At 37.8% G+C, this 15,108-nt stretch overlaps 1 protein-coding gene across 1 annotated transcript in view; it reads right to left on the reverse strand.

Moving 5' to 3' along the window:
• The window catches only part of znf1035 (zinc finger protein 1035), a 43,266-nt gene extending 29,918 nt beyond the window's left edge, over positions 1–13,348 (reverse strand). Inside the window, exons 1-2 of the mRNA XM_058748228.1 lie at positions 12,995–13,348; positions 12,199–12,270 (exon numbers count right to left, since the gene is read on the reverse strand). The gene's annotated coding sequence lies outside the window, so the exon portion shown is untranslated. The remainder of the gene's footprint in view (positions 1–12,198; positions 12,271–12,994) is intronic.
• Between the last annotated feature and the right edge of the window lie 1,760 nt (positions 13,349–15,108).

Consider the following 15,108-nt stretch of genomic DNA (forward strand, 5'->3'; position numbering starts at 1 on the left):
CAGTTTTGTGAAACGTAAGTGCAGCCTCCATTAGAAGTAATTTTTGTATCGCTTCATTGCGTAATCCACAAACAAATCTATCCCTTAGAGCATCCTCCAAATGTGTACCGAAGTCACAATGTTCAGAGAGTTGTTTTAAAACTGCTACATACTGTGCAACCATCTCTGCTTCCTCTTGATTGCGTTTGTGGAAATGGAATCGTTCTGCTATTATGAGGGGCTTTGGCGAGAAATGTTCCGTTAACGTTGTAACAATCTCCTGATACGTCTTTTCTCCCACTTTAGCAGGTGCAATTAAGTTACGTAGAAGACTGTACGTTTTAGTGCCCATAACACTTAACAACACTGGTACTCTTTTTTTCCTCTTCAAGATCATTGGCCTTTGTAAAGTGTTCAAACTATACAATCATGTTGTCCACTGCTCGATGGCCTTGTCAACAGCATCAACATGGCCGATGGTCACCATTCTGTTTGTGGATTATCTTTATTTGACGTCCCGTTGATTGCCGTCAGCGTTTTCAACGATGCACACTCATTTTCATCAAAAGTATGCTGGTCTATATCAGTCTGCACTAGTACAAGGTTGGAGTCAATACTATACTATAACTAACTATAACTATACAGAGCCACACAGCGCCACCAAATGCACAACAATTGCAGGATTAACCTAATTCTGAACACAGAATACATAATTACTTCCTGCATCACTTCTTCCATGTGTTTGACTGTTAAATGTAGCATGTAGACCAGACAGAGTTGTTGGCGATGGTTCCTACTCAAATGTTGTGTAAAGTGTGTTGAGTGTGTCAATCCCTTGTGGAGTGTGCACAAAAAACAAACAAACAAAAAAACCTAGATGGTACCCCAGACAGTCATGCAGTGTGGGAAGAGCAGCAATCTGACATCTTTGAAAATCATGCAATGGGAGTCTGGCATAAGAAGCCACGGCAGGGATGGGCAACTCTGCTCCTGTTTGGCCATTTTTTCACAGATTTGAGTTCCAACCCTAATAAAACATGGCTACCTATAAAATGCAAGTAATTCTGAAGACTTTGTTTGGGTGTTAGGGATGGAACTAAAATCTGAGAGACAGTGGCCCTCCAAGAGAGTTGTCCATTCTGTAAAAGGTACTTTGTTGAAAAAATAAACTTCAGCCACTCCCAGGTATCCTTTGGAAGACCATGCAGAACATGTAGAACAGGTGCTACAACCCGAATTTCGGAAATGTTGGGACGTTTTTTTTTTTTTTAATTTGAATAAAATGAAAACAAAGACTTTATTCACAATAGAACATAAATGTTTAAACTGAGAAATTTTACACTTATCCACTAAATGAACTCATTCAAATTTGTACTTCAAATTTGATGCCTGCTACAGGTCTCAAAAAAGTTGGCACGGGGCAACAAAGGGCTTAAAAAGCAATACATTTTGAAAAGATTCAGCTGAAAGAACATCTAGCAACTAATTAAGTTAATTGACATCAGGTCTGTAACATGGTTAGCTATAAAAGGGATGTCTTAGAGAGGCAGAGTCTCTCAGAAGTAAAGATGGGCAGAGGCTCTCCAATCTGTGAAAGAGTGCATAAAAAGATTGTGGAATACTTTAAAAACAACGTTCCTCAACGTCAAATTGCAAAGGCTTTGCAAATCATATCTACAGTGCACAACATCTAGGGCTGTCACTTATGAAATTTGGCTGATGATAATGGTCTAAAAATAGTCACTGTTATTGCGATTAATTGTCTGTTTTAGGGCTTTGGCGATTATGATGATTATGCCAATTATCACTATTAATTGTCTGTTTTTTTATGGCTTTCATTATATAATTGTGATTAAATTTAGGGTTCAGTAAATTATCATGTTGTTGTCTTTTAATCTTTTTTTTGTTATTTTGCAGTGTAAGATTACAGAGTATTCCAAATTCTAAAAATCGTTATTATTGTTGTTAATGTTTAAATGTTAAATGTTAGTTAATGTTTAACGTTAGATGTTGTTGATGTTTACAAATTTAAACATTCATACGTAAGCTGCTTTGGATAAAAGCATCTGCTAAATGACAATGTAAATGTAAGAATCGGCCAATACCGATCCAACACCAGCGCAATTTTTTTTATTCTACACCACTACAGAATATCAATACTGTGTTTGTGGAACTAATGGTCACTCTTTTTTAAACCCTTTGTTAAACACAATCCACTAAATACTCACTTCCTCATTACAGAGAAAAACTACATTTGAATAAAAATATATAAGCTATGAAAGTAAACTAGCTGACTATGTAATTTAGCAGCAAAAACTATCTTGAAAAAAAATCTTTGGTGCACATTATACAATTTAAACAAGTTTATTCTGTTAACTATTTGTATTCTTACAAAGTACTTTCATGAAAATAAGAGACATCATGAGAAAAAGAAAGGCTTCTAATAGCCTTCCTATGCGCAAAACTTTGATAAATGTAAAACACTTCAAACAGAGCATCACAAACCTCTTATGCACATCCAGGCTGCAGAATGATGCACTTGAAGCAACATGGAGTCGCAGCGCTTATGCACATCTAGAGTGCAGAATGATGTGCTTGAAGCAACATAAGTCACAGCGCTGCACTCCACAAGGTACAAATAAAGAGAAGAGAAATGAGAGCGCAATGAACTCCAGTAATATATCATATCATATATCATTTTATGTGAATCACCAGACCTTTATCTATACATCAAGTATTATAATGGGAATATCATCTTGGAGAGAGTGTTTTACCGTTCTGACTGTCATAACTGAATGTGACATGCTGTTTGAATGCTGAGCGGAGAATGACTGACAGCTGCAGCAGAAGGAAGATGAGTTTCTGTAAACTTAAATTTAACAATGTAAATATAATTCTGTCCCTCACATGAAAACAAAACTGGTGCTCTTGTGGTTTTTTTTTTTTTTGTGTATAACTCCCCCTTGTGCCATATAAAAAGCACAATAATCGTGGTTATCTGAAACAACTGTGGTTAGATCAAATAATCGCAATTAGACGGCTATTTAATTGTCATGGCAGGCCTAATAACATCATCAAAAGATTCAGAGAAACTGTAGAAATATCTGTGTGCAAGGGACAAGGCCAAGGACCTTTGTTGGATGCCCGTGGTCTTCGGGCCCTCAGACGACACTGCATCGCTCATCGGCATGATTCTGTCATTGACATTACTTCATTATAAAAAATAAAAAAAAAGGAAAAAAAAAAGTTCAGTGTTAAGTAAATATTTTTAAGTTTATTTAATTTATGCAATGGTGAAAAAAAAAAAAATTGGCAAAATATATGGGGAAAAAATGCGAAAAACCGTGTTCGGTATTCAGCCTTCGGCCCAGTGTTTCATTTTGTTCGGCTTCGGCCAAGTATTTTCATTTCGGTGCATCCTTACAATTGTGACCACCACAGACTGCAATTATTTTACCACAGGTTTAATTACATTTAAGTTTAAGTACTTACATCCCAAGCATACCTACCTAGAATGCTGCATCAAACAAAATCATAAGCGAAAGAATAAAAATATAAATAAATCCATAGCAGATTCCAAATGATCAAGGGCTTAGGACAAGGGTTCTAAATGTTTACATTCAAAGGTCCACTTGTTTTTAATAAACATGCTTATAACTTTAACAGTTCAACTTTATATATGCTAATTATCATATTACATCAAGTCATACGTGTTTACACTCTGAACTATACAGTACTGCATTTTTATTCAACTAAATGAATGCCCAATAAAGCAGTTCTCATTTACATATTTACTGTTTCTGAAATAGTACTTCAATGTAACCTGCAGTCACTTCAACTGAATTGCTAAAATCTTGAATTATAACTGCAATACGCATACAGCAGTGAATTTTATTTTATATATTTTATGCAGCACAAACGTCCGTCTGTCTAACAAACTATGTGCATATTTACAGACAAACTATATTCATGTTCATATGCCCAGACAGTCAACAGTGAGAGATTTTTGGAAACCCTGTTTTGTACTCATTCATTCACTCACAAGTCTGCTGCAGTTTGGTCCATTGAATGTGCTGCTAACTCTGCCGCAAACTCTGCCGGTTGAGAAAGACGAGCTTATTCTACTGAATGAAAGCTAAGGTTTATCCAAAATGTCGCTAGTTGCTATGCGCTTTGTCTTACAAAATAAGTCAGTAAACACTGCAACACTGTTTGTGTGTGTGTGTTTAGGCGTGTGTATGCCATGGAAGTCTGAGTGATACGAGTGCACTCGAAATACGAAGTAGAGCCAAGTGCAGATTGAATTCCCTTCCGGTCCGGAGTCTGGGCTTTGAGAAGGACTGTCTAAGAACATTCTAATTCAGTCCATTGCAAGGGTTCTGCCAACAGTGGGCACTTGTACAACACTGACACAGGGAAGGGCACAAAAAAGCGAAGTGAAACGCACCCTAGGTATGTCACATAACCTGCTTTCCGGAATACTCCCCAATATAACAAGAACAATTAACATACAGCACAAGGAGAGATCGAGCAGTGAGTGTGAACATGCATTGGGTCACAGCCGCCCCTGCAGGCATAAAACCCACGGCTATCCATTCACCGTGCAGTGAAGCAGCCTTATAACACCACAAACCACCAACAACACACAAAATAACATTGAAAATTAATCCAAGAATGTACATTATTGCTGTGTATAGTATGAACCTGAGAAAAGGAACAAAACTTACAACATAAGCACTAGGGCTGGGACGATACGCTAATCTGCCGATTCAATACTATCCTGACAATTGTGTGCTGATTAAATATATATATTGCGATCATATAACTATTGCAATGTGATATTACAATTTATTGTGATTTTTGTTTGTTTAAAGACCAAACAATGGAAAATACCTGATCATACACTAAAAGAGTCACAGTAACAAAACAATGCATCACATCTTTCTGAATTTATATTTCAGGAGCATACACAATGTGATGTGTTTTGCTTTCTCTGAAGTGCTCAGTAATTTACTCAATGTCATATCCAGAGTCCGTTGGGTTGCTGCAGGTTGTTTGGCATTCAGCTCGACATTCAACTCTGGATGGGATCGCGCAAGGTGGACACTCAAGTTGGTTGTATTGCCACAATATACCATCAATGTATGGCAGAGTTTGCATACCGCTTTAGTCATGTCTAGCGCTGCTTTTCCCCGCACTGTATAAAATCCAAAGGGTTTCCACACTTGGGACTTAAAACGTGAAGGTGCAGCAAGAATTCTTGAAGAGAATTTGATCCTCTGTCTCTGCCATGGTTTTGCTCTCTCGCGCTAGCTTGAAACGCATATGACGTCATCTAGTACAGATAACAAATACATTTCGCCCTCTGTTGGAATAAAAGCCGTAACTTCTCCCCACCACCTCTTAGGAAAAGTAAAATAAAAAAACAAATCGATTCTGAGATAAACCTATCAATTTTTAAATCATTTTAAAAAGTATCACGATAGTTCACTAGATTTGTTTCTCTCACCCGTAATAAGCACTGTTGTGGAGCGGCAGCAGTAGTTAGTGAACAAACTTTATACTGACATCTGTTAGAGTGGATGCAAGACATCCAAGAGCAAGCTAAAGTACACCTCTAACTAAACCTACTTAAAAGATTTAGTCTTTTCAGCCAAGGAAAACTAAACAAAATAATGAAATTGCAAGTGGCTTTAGCATGGTCTGTGGAAAACCTAAAATTAATTTGCAAGCTTATATGGACACCTGGGATAGGTCCTAAATGGTGCAATGTGTGTTTGCAATCTTGAGGACTCGCGATCGCTGCAGCATGTACATGCATCAGTTCATTGGAACGTAAGGTGCCCTGTGACATTTCTAGGTTTCAGCAGGATGCTCACAGGTAGAACCACCATGTGCCTTTGATGCACTCTTTTGCTTTGTCAGTTCTATACACGCAAGTTTTAGCTGGGCAGGGTAAATGGGTGGAATCTCTGCCTTAATAGACAGTTGTTTATGGTTAAAAATGCAATTTTCAATGCCATGACCCATGCTCTGAACCCCCGACAGCTGAGTTGCCCCAAATCCTGTTTTGTAAAACAAGTAATAAAAAAAAATGTAAAGAAAAGCTCCAGATATACAATATGGCCCAAGGTATGTGGACAGCCCTTTCTACTCAACAGGAAGGTTATTCCAATAAACTCTCAGAGGACAAATCTTAATGTTGCTGCATACAATTACATAGTTGAAATCACACCTTCTATGAAATTGAGTCTATGTTAAAATACCTTAGGGTGGGCCATTTTATATATCAATATAATAAAACTACAATGCACAAAGCTGGGCCCATTAAAAGTGACATCATGAAAATCGGACTTTTTCCAGGTTTAAGTGCTATAACCCAAGAAACGTGAAATAGATTGACCCAGCAATTTCTTTTTTTGAAAGCCTTTCTCTGAAAGCGTGTGAAAAATGAGCCACTCAGTTTTCATTCCCCCTGGCATAGAAAGGGATCTTATTATAATATTGCCACCCCTTAATCTCCAAGCGACAACGGTGTACCAGTTCTAATGCCATGACAAAAGTTTGAGCAAAGCATGCTAACTGTTCTGTCTTTGGCTGCACTGACAAGCACAGAACACTCACGAGTCCCAGTCTCCGAGGAGACAAGAGAGCAGTGGATTTATTGATTTACTTAGCCTACTGTATATTACGCTGATGCCACCCAGATCTAATATAAACATGCAATTTCTTTCCCTGATGTTTACCATTACAGACATTACCAACGGTTTGAGTAAGTCGCGTGTTTTTAACAAACTTGTATGTATTTGACAGTTTAAGTGCAATAAGACATGAACTTAGTTTAGTACTCACATGCTATGTGATAGCTGCTTTCTGTGCGCATGCTTCGGATGTGTGCGCTCAGAAAACCGTATATCAGAAGTTTAAATTAATATGGCTTAAAATGCATGATTTCAGCACAGTAGACATGACAATCAAAATCAAACAGATGTTTTTAGCAGAGTATCTGAGGAACGAGCTGTCTAAAGGCAAAGCCCTATATTGGAAAAGGGGACAGGGACCAGCAGCTCGTTTGCATTTAAAGAGACATGCACAAAAACAGCGTTTCTGCTTAGACTCAAAATAGGCATTTTCAAAATGATATAATGAATGCTCTGTGGGGTATCTTGGGCTGAAACTTCACAGACACATTCTGGGGACACCAGAGACTTATATTACATATTGTAAAAAGGGGCATAAGAGGTCTCCTTTAAAGAAATTATGTACCGACTCTGGCGGTGAGGAACAAAATTTACTGGGTGATCAGAAACCTGGCCCAATTACGGTAAGTAGTGGTTGAATGGATTGTAGTTGATCCGTGATCTGAACGGACCAAGCCTCATGCTTCAGTACGCATGTGATCCGCAGATTAATTGCAAAATTTAACCATAATAGAATGAAAGTTTATCAATTGTACGTGTTAAACCATTCCAGCGTAAGAAAAGGCAAAATGGAACTCGATTCGTTACTCGCACGCTGTTTTCCATGTTCACAGCTGCACTCACACGCAGAGGCACGATTCAGACTGCGCGCGAACACCGAACTGAACCCTCTTTCGTGTCTCCTTCTCTCCTTGCCTTTGAACAGACCCATTTACACATAAAATTATGACAAAATACTGATCTCGACAATCATTGTGGTAAATGCAGTCGGTTATGTCTTAAGTGAACAAGAACAGTTCAGATGTGTATCATTATATTGGATCCGTGCATCAGGTCTTAAAGGGGCAGCAGCCTACAAATACCTGCTGCTGTCATTATTCTCGAACAACAAAAATTTGACAAAGATTAATCTATATTTAATTTATACAGTGAACATGCAGCGTTATTTTACACTTCTTATATTTCTGTACCTGAATACTACAGACAAGGGCTGCACGATAAATCGCATGCGATTGTCATGCGCATCTCGTCAGTAAAGCCGAATGCGTTTCATCTGCGATTATGAACATGTTATTGAGTAGCTTGTCAGTGATCTACGGCTCTGAGTATTAAATACTGCTCTATCTGAAAGCACGTGATTTATTACTAATCACAGAACTGGCTTTACTGATGAGATGCGCATGACAATCACATGCGATTTATAGTGCAGCCCTACTACAGACCTTATTTTATATGTAACATTGTTCTATTTATCTATGCTTGTAATTTGTGTTTGTTCTTATGGCTATTCACTTGTCTCAAAATTTGAATATCGTGAAAAAGTTCTTTTTTTTGTAACATTTCAAAATGTGAAACTTTCATGTATTCTAGATTCATTACATGTAAAGTAAAACATTTCAAAAGTTGTGTTTTAATTTTGATGATTAGAGCTTACAGCTCATTAAAGTAAAAAATCCAGTATCTCAATATTACAATATTAACATTTGAGTTTCATTAAATGACCATCTCTACAGTATAAATTCCGGGCATCTCTTGTTCTTTGAAACCACAATAATGGGGAAGACTACTGACTTGGCAATGGGTGACAATCATTGACACCCTCCACAAAGAGGGTAAGTCACGGAAGGTCATTACTGAAAGGGGTGGCTGTTCACAGAGTGCTTTATCAAAGCATATTAAATGCAAAGTTGACTAAGGACGAAATTGGGTAGGAAAAGCTGCACAAGCAACAGGGATGACCGCAAGCTTGAGAATACGGTCAAAGCCGATTCAAACACTTGGGAGAGCTTCACAAGGAGTGGACTGAAGCTGGAGTCAGCGCATCAAGAGTCACCATGCTCAGACACCTTCAGGAAAAGGGCTACCAAGCCACTTCTGAAACAGAAACAACGTCAGAAGCATCTTACCTGGGCCAAGGAGAAAAAGAACTGGACTGTTGCTCAGTGGTCCAATCCTCTTTTCAGATACAAGTCAATTTTGCATTTCATTTGAAAATCAAGGTCTGGAATCTGGGAGGAAGACTGGAGAGGCACAGAATCCAAGCTGCTTGAAGTCCAGTGTGAAGTTTATGTTGGTGTTGGTCCATTGGGTTTTATCAAATCCAAAGACAATGCAGCCATCTACCAGGAGTTTTTGAGCACTTTATGCTTCCATCTGCTGACAAGCTTTATGGAGATGCTGATTTCCTTTTCCAGCAGGACTAGCACCTGCCCACAGTACAAATCCACTTCCAAATGGTTTGCTGACCGTGATATTACTGTGCTTGATTGGCCAGCCAACATGCCTGACCTGAACCCCATATGGAATCTATGGGATATTTTCAAGAGAAAGATGAGAAACAGTCGATCCAACAACACAGACGAGCCGAAGGCTCAATAGTGCCTCAGCAGTGCCACAGGCTGATCGCTTCCATGCCACACCTCACTGATGCTGTCATTTGTGCTGAAGGAACCCCGACCAAGTATTGAATGCAAATGAACATACTTTAAAGAACTTGAACTTTTCTGTTTTGAGAATACTTTTTTTGATTGATCTTAGGAAATATTCTAATATTCTGAGAGACTGGATTTTTGACATTCCTGAGCTGTAAGCTCTATAATCATCAAAACAAAATTTTAATAAGTTACAAAAAAAGAACTTCCACGATATTCTAATTTGAGATGCACCTGTATATGATTATTTATAAAAAATGCAGCCGAAAAGAATTTGACAATTTACGATAAGGTTCAATTTGTTTACATTAGTTATTGAATAAATTACAAAAAAAAAAAAACAATACTTTTACACCATTAATTGATGTATTAATATATTACAATTTCAAGTTGTAATATATTGAACAATGGTATATTTATAAATGAACATTAACCTAGATCAATACATTTTGTAGTATTATGTAATGATGTGTTCATCATGATGCCTAACACCATCTAATTTTAACGTTTTGAACCATATTGTAAAGTCATCTTTCAGCAATATTTTAAGCAGTGTTAGTCAAACCTAGTGGATCCCTCACAACTACACATTTTAGATGTCTTTCTCATCTGTCACACCCAATTCAAGTCTTGTGGTCTCGTCTAAAGGCCAGGACACACCAAGACGACGGTCGGCTGTCGGTCAATGTTGTGTCCAAGTGTGCCGCACAAGTCTTGAAAAGTGAAGCCAGAACGTTTAGATCATCCCCAGGTGACTGTATGCAGTACAGGTCATAAACCCCGCCCTCTCCATGTAATCGAAGGGAACATGAGACTAAATCTAAAACAATCAAATTATACCTCAAATACATTTTTTCCAAAGACATTTTCTGTCAGTTTAGGTAGTTCTCAGCATGCTGATGTGTGTTGAAGTGTTCACTTTTCTAATAAGTTTGCTTTTAAATAGTTATTTGATGCTATAAAAATGGGTTGTGGTGTCATGATCGTGAGCTTGCGATTGGGTCTGCGGGAGTTTGAGCAGGACTTTGATTCCGCGGCTCCACCTCACGATAACTACTGCGCAGACTCTGACTCTAAATGAATCTCTACTGCACAGACTTGGGCTCCAAATGGCGTCATTTTCGCAAGACGACAGCGGTCATACTGAGAATGTTTTGGCTTCACTTTTCTATAGAGGAAGTGGAGACACGTTGGCCTTTTTTACAGTCTATGGTTGTGTTGGCGGCAAGTGTCTGTCAGGCTAGTTTTGTCAACAATTGTGAGAACTCTGATTGGATGCTCAGTTTAGTGAATGAGCCAGTGTCCAAGAGTTAAAGCGAAAGTGATGAAAACGGGTAAAGTAAATTAAGGCGGCACAGAGAGAAGGCTGTTCTAATGTTACATGATCTTACCCAAGCATTCCAATGTGTGAATATTTTCATAAAAACATGAGCCACTTAAAATGAAGAAAGTTATCAACATAACTGATGTTCAAAATGGTAAGCATGCGCTGATTTGTTTACGTTTCGTATGTGTGTGTATATTATTGTTTAGGTTTCTCCTTTTGAATGACGAATATTTTTGACAAATTTTTTTTTGCCAGTTTGTGGCAAATGATGGCCTGTTTTACAAATACTGCTTCCACAGCACATTTTCATTTTGGTACCTATATTTACAAGTTACAACATTCACAGATGCAGCACAGATGGTAGAATTTTGGCACTATTTTCGCAGTGTAGCACATCGCGATCTCGGCAGAAAACATGTTGAAAATGTAGTCTAAACATTAACAGTGTTTTACAACATGGTCTAAATAAGATCAATATGCTGAACTGTAATAATTAATAAAAGCACAATACCATTACACAGGTAAGAGCACAACATGAGCCTGCTGCAGTGATACTTTCACATAGCAGATGCAGTAGATGTGAAACAAGTCATAGAGGGTTAGGCCTATGTTGTTTTCATAAAATATAAAACAGTGATGCCTATAATGAGCAAAACAAACAATATGGTGCTATCTTGGTTTTAAACACATACATTGTGTTGTGGACACAGCAGCACACTAAAGCAATTATTTTCCATTAACGATTCAAATGATAAAATACACTGTTTAACATCTATTCATTTTATCAGTTCATGCATTCTCTGAGAATCAAGTGACTTTGGCATTGCTAGAACAAAAGTGTCCTATAATAAGTGGACTAGAGAGGTGAAGCAAGTAGTAGATAGCTGGCCACGTGATATCAACATGGCAGCCCACGAGGCAACCCGCCCAATGTAAAACACATCAGCTTTTATGAGGTTACTGGTATGAATACTAGAATATTCATCTTATGTTCTTTTCTTTTTTAATGAGGAAAAGTTTACTGAGTGCACTTTTAAAATTGCAGTGAAGGAAAGGTCATTTGTTAACACGTTTACAACTGCTTTAGTATTCTTACTACCATTCAATAGAACAGCAAATTATATGAATTAACTATCTATATTAACATATAAACAACCCATGTTGTCTAGGCAAGTACACAAATGGCTGTTTTCAAGTCACTTAAATGTGATGCTCATGTTGGATGACATGGTGACGTGCAGGCAGTGAGTATGCCACCAGTAACCTTACTGTAAGATCTGTTATAATACACTAACTTGTATGTTATATAAATGTATATGCAGTAATGTAAAAAGGCACTGCTTTGACAGTAGGCAAAGTGTTTACACATGGCTATTATTTTGTAAAATAAGATCATGCAATAATAATTCCTCTCATTCCCATCAGGGGAATTCATCTTTATCTGTGCATGAAAGCAACTAAACGCCCATAAATTCTATGAGCTACACCATATATTGTGAATAATTAAAAACAGCCAACAAAATTAGTAAAGTCTACTCACCCTAATATGCCAGTACACATTCCAAAAGCAAACTCAGTCCTGTTATCACTGTTTTGTCCTTGGTCATCCACTCTGTAAAACGAAAGGCTAACATCATTATCAAGTATTTATTTCTGTGAGGGGAAAAACTTGTTACTAGATGAATAAAACAAGTATACAATAGAGTCTGTTCACTATCATGGACATCTTAAACATAGTAGTTTCTAATTCTGTAAACTACATAAAATAAATATATTCTTTAAACGTGATATATATATATTTGTATACATTTAATAAGTTCACCATGGTAACCTTCAACAATAAACGATGCGGTATGAGTCCCTCCTGGCTAGCTGTACAGTGACAACCCGGTGGCTGTTTTAAAGTGATGCAAGTGGCACTAAGACGAAAATCTACGAATCAGTAAATGACCAGAGGTGTCAAGTATAGTAACGTTGTGTAAATACACCCGTGTTCATGCTTAAAACGTTCGTGCTTCCATTTGAGTTGTTTACATAATGCAAACAGCGCAATCTGAAAGAGAAACGCACAGCACGAAGCTAAGCTGGCTGGCTAGGAACATGGAAGTCCAACGTCACAAAACAAAATGGGCTGCATGCTTGAAAACTGGAGTCCGACCACACAAACAAGAACTCACGATCCGAGAAACAACGAAAACCAACGTCCTAATTCTGGTTTTAAATCTTGCCCTAGTGCATTATATGCCCAGTGTTATAGTACCCTATTTAATTACATAGCAAAGCGGTATTAGCTTCTCCCTATGAGCTTATTCCCCCTTATAACTGCTCGTACTCACCGTCGTGCTCGGCTTCCTGCTGCTGCCGTTTTCCTTTGTACGACTATGCACCTTCCCCGTTGCGCAATGCGCACGCAAGATATTCCAAAACTTTCAGTTCAAGTTTAAGATGCTTGTAACACTATTCATTATTTAAAACAAAGTCATTAAAGGTTCGATGTCAGCACAACTCGATGCACATTCACCAAACAATGTGGCTCAACCCGGGATATTTCGTGACACCCAACCACTGGAACCTATGAGAAGACTGCGAATGGAGAGAAAGACCCGCCTCCAGTTCTACGGGGCCTCCATTTCAATGTCCAACGTGTGGAAGCATTTTTTGCGCATGGTATCTAAGGAACGTACCTTAAAATGGCTGCCGATGTTGTGGGAGGAGCTTGTTAGATATTCTGTCGACCATCCTACATCATGCCTTTGAGACTGTTGCAGGGTGCAGTCTTGGACCTTAGTTTCTTGTCAAAGAACTTGAGGACGTCGGTTTACCCAGAGGTCCAACAATCCACACCACCTATCTTGTTCTTTGTTCTGTGAGATATTCCATAGTTACCATACTGCTGCTAAATGTACAGGGACAAAAATGCCACAAAACCGATTTTGGAGCCAACCACACCACAGTAACCTACTGTAAACACTTAATTAGCAATGTGGACTGTTACCTGTGTTACAGGAAACATTTTAGATTTGAAAAAGGCAATTGTAATAAACAACTAATGATATTTTAATGTGTTTCCTCTTGCTTAAGGTTTAAGGTGATACATCAACTTGGAGAGTCTTAAAATAAAATAATTATATATTTTTTTAAAACCTGGCACTGAGACCCTTCATTCACTTCTTCCCTTTGAGCAAGTCGTAGGCTCAACTAATGTAAATGCTTGTCTTTTAACCCCAAGGGAGGTCCTGGCAAAGATGCATGCATGCACCACAGAGAAAGGCTCCCCTTTGTTCAGGGACTGAAACGGTTTTCATTTCCCCCCTAGGCTTCTTGATGTTGACTGTTCTTGATTGACCATGACACTTTACCCATTATCCTTAAATGAATTTCAGTTTTTTTAGACTTAATCCCTCTCTCTTATTTCGAAAGTTGTATCTCCAAGAGTCATAGATACAATACTAGAGAGCTGTCACTCATAGTAAAAGTGGACAATTAAACATGGGGAGTCAAATCAAAACCATACATTCTGGTCATATATTATTATAAACGGAGAACATGGGGTATCTATTATGTAATTACAGTATATTGATATGTATTGCCAAAATATAAGCTTGCATTCACTTTGGTAGGCTACAGACTCTGGCAAACAGTTAGGACCTCTTATACCAGTTTACCTTAACACAGTGTTGTTGTGCCACTCACTGAAATTGCTTTAGAAACAAAACAAATCAGCCTTTACTCAATATAAAACATTTTAAACATAATACATATACTTGACTCTGGTGGAAATAAGACTTGTCAAGGTTTACATAAGACTATTAAGAAAGGTCATTGTACAAGGAATTGACTCTAAATGGGAGGTAGGGGGCAAAGTGTCAATGGACACTTATAGCTTACAAGACTACAAGAAAAAGTGTATTTAAATAATCCAGTGACATACTCTCAGTCAGAAAGGGGCACATGGGCAAGTTTTACAGATCAGTTTTGTTCACTCCATTGTAGCCCTTGAAAGTTCATTAGATACCTGATATCCACAAATGTTTTGGAGTACCAAGCTCCCTTGTGATATTCTCTTAAAGTAAGAGAAGACTCAAGAGTCTAATCCCGTTGTCTACCTCACCTGAAATAACAAAAATGTCTGTGAATTTTGTGGAAACATTACATCAACTAAGATCATACAGAACACTATATAAGATCATACAGTATCAACAATGTACAAATGTGCAAGTGTTATTCCAACAAGCAGCAAATGGTGATCACTTTTTATGAATGGTGGACAAGTTCACTACATAGTAAGGACATATTTGTACAGAACACAAAAATATTACCATTTAATCAAGATCTAAAGCATTTAAAATCTATAAATGGCTTTTTATGTTTTAGGGGGGAAAAACAACCTTTGGCCAATTCTACAATGAAGAAGTTTAAGTAACTTGTCACAGTATAGTTAGTCTCTTTC

This window comes from Onychostoma macrolepis, chromosome 16 (genome assembly GCF_012432095.1).
Source record: "Onychostoma macrolepis isolate SWU-2019 chromosome 16, ASM1243209v1, whole genome shotgun sequence".
NCBI lineage: Eukaryota > Metazoa > Chordata > Actinopteri > Cypriniformes > Cyprinidae > Onychostoma > Onychostoma macrolepis.